The sequence below is a fragment of the Lolium rigidum genome, chromosome 1 (assembly GCF_022539505.1).
Source record: "Lolium rigidum isolate FL_2022 chromosome 1, APGP_CSIRO_Lrig_0.1, whole genome shotgun sequence".
NCBI classification, from domain to species: Eukaryota; Viridiplantae; Streptophyta; class Magnoliopsida; order Poales; family Poaceae; genus Lolium; species Lolium rigidum.
In genome coordinates this window covers 243,183,560-243,185,976 of record NC_061508.1, presented here as the reverse complement: position 1 = coordinate 243,185,976, position 2,417 = coordinate 243,183,560, and the positions used below count along the sequence as shown (strand labels likewise).

Genomic DNA, 2,417 nt, shown 5'->3' with positions numbered 1-2,417 from the left:
GCGAGTAAATTAAGACACTAAATTATGTGCTTTATTTATGTTCAATCACATAAAATTCACACAAAGCCCAAAAGCTACATGTTTTGATGCATTTTGATAGTAGTAAAAAGAATTCCGCATACCTAGACCTAAGCGGCGGCGGGGATGCATTCAAGCCAATTGCGCCTACCAAAGCCCAAGCTCGTGCCTTAGATCGAATCGTGTTGACGAATCTACTAGAGCTAGGGCTCGCGGTTTCAAAGATAACCGTGTTCCAGTGCTTCCAGATCCATTCACCATGCCGTTAACATAACAAAAGACGAGGTTTCCACCGGCATTGCACAGGGTAGATCAGATAGTGGTCCTCCCTCTCCAGGCTTAGCAGCTTTGACATGAAGCAAACGAGAGTATGAACAACAAGCATTACAGAGTTCAATTGTTGTTTTTCAGCCACATTTATTCCAGAGATGCTTTACAAACATCAATTTACAGTTACAGGATCTGCAAACATTCACACAGCATAAAATGAGATGCGATTCAGTTTACGCACTTATGTACAACAATTCAACACGATGGTGTTAAGAGGTTACATTGAGCAATTTGCATGCCAGCATCATATTTTTTGCTAGTTCAAAGAAAAGATGCTGCAAATCAACTAGGAAACTCAGCACCAGTCCTTGAACTGCCTTGAACGCCCCATGGCTCTCCAGGGATTTGGCATTGTTTGTCTCCTTCTAAGCATACTTCATTTATTTCCATCTATAAGCCTGTCCTCATCTGTAATGTCGAGTGTCTGTAAGCGGGAATGTGCTTGGTACATGAAAAAAACAAAACATGTTTCTATTCTTCTCAGTGTTCACTCTGATTCTATTATATGGAAAATACATGGTTCTACACAATGATCAATCTGTCTTCTGCATCAGAAAAATCTTCTTAAATCACTATGCCCAGCCCAGTAAGGTTTCTTAGTTTGAAAGTGAAAATGTATATTTTACTGAGATATGTGGCAAATGAAAAACAAATAAACGTTCTTGCATATTACCAAAATCTCATTATACATGTTCAGCAGACAATGCTTCAAGAAATGGGGAAACGCCGGGGTCGAGGATATGGCGGCATGAAATGGAGGGAAAGTGGAAAAAATGGAGGGAAATCTGCCTTGTGTCACCGACAGCCCGGTCCCACGCCCTTTCGCCTCCATCCGGCGGTCGCAGACGCTCCTCGGCGCCCTGGGTTTGGCATGCGATCGCCGAATGTAATTTAGGCCTAATCCGATGAAAATTGGGCTCCTGGGGACGCGACTGGAGAAAAAAAAAATACATCCAGCCATAAAATTTGGCCTGGGGAGCCCAGTAGAGATGCTCTTACATTCATGATCCTATTTTTCATCTTGTGGCTTCTCTTGAAGCGTACCAAAGTAAATACTCCTAGCTCGGTGATGGTTTTTTCTTTGGGCTCACTTTGAACCGGTTGAGAGGATGCAATATCAAGTACCACCACTTCAGCAATATGTTCAACACCAGCACTATGTTTGCTATGGTGTACATCCTCTTCTTTTTTCTTCATTGAGTCCTGCAAAAGGGTAAACTCTCCCATGGCGGCTGAAATCCACTCACGAGCAGTGATCACTTATGCATTATCAGTAAAGTTCTTATAATAAGAGTAGATATGGTATATAAATTTATAGAGTTCATCCGGTCCTTCAATTTTTTCCTTAATGTTGTTCATACGAACTAGTAACTCGAAACAACTAGCACAATTTCAAAAACATTCATATCAGCATAGCTTTTTAACTCATCTCTATCACGAGATGCTATTGTGGGGTTAATGTGATGCTTACATTGATAATTAATATGACTTGTGGATCCACATTCTTCACAGTGGCATGAGGCACACAATATGGATGAATAATTACTAGTATATTTTAACCATGAGTTTAATACCTTCTGCCTTGTAATAAGATATTCAAAAGTTCCACTTCCATCTTCTCTACTGAAACCCTTTCCTCCTGAAAAGAAGAAATCATTGCGCCAGGCACAAGTCACTAATGGGTGGGCCTGAAGAGGTGTACCGAAATATTTCGTACCAACCTAGCATTTCACTAGTGCGCCCATCGACCGAACGCCGGAAATAAAGGCGTGGATTGCATCCTTTCCCTCGTGCTAAACCAAACTCTAGGGAACTTTTATTTTTTAAATTTTTTTAACGAAAAATGTTCTTTACCTAGAGTTTACTGTTCACTACTTTACTATCCCAAGTGGAGGATGATAAGCTCTAAGGAAAGGACCCAGCTCTAGGGAAAACTGCAGTTTCTAGTAGTGATTGGATTTTTTTTTTTGCGTAGCCCCGAGTACATCCACCCTCCTCATCTCTCCTTCCCGCCCTTCACCCATCTCCTCCATCCTCCTTGCCATCCGCCCTTCTCCCAAACCCTAGGT

At 41.6% G+C, this 2,417-nt stretch overlaps 1 long non-coding RNA gene across 1 annotated transcript; it reads right to left on the bottom strand.

Moving 5' to 3' along the window:
• Positions 1 to 520: 520 nt before the first annotated feature.
• Positions 521 to 1,058, bottom strand: LOC124683416. Its single transcript, XR_006996682.1, has 2 exons — positions 1,022 to 1,058; positions 521 to 819 (listed from the first exon to the last, which is right to left on the bottom strand). It is a non-coding gene; the product is annotated as an uncharacterized LOC124683416 (long non-coding RNA).
• Between the last annotated feature and the right edge of the window lie 1,359 nt (positions 1,059 to 2,417).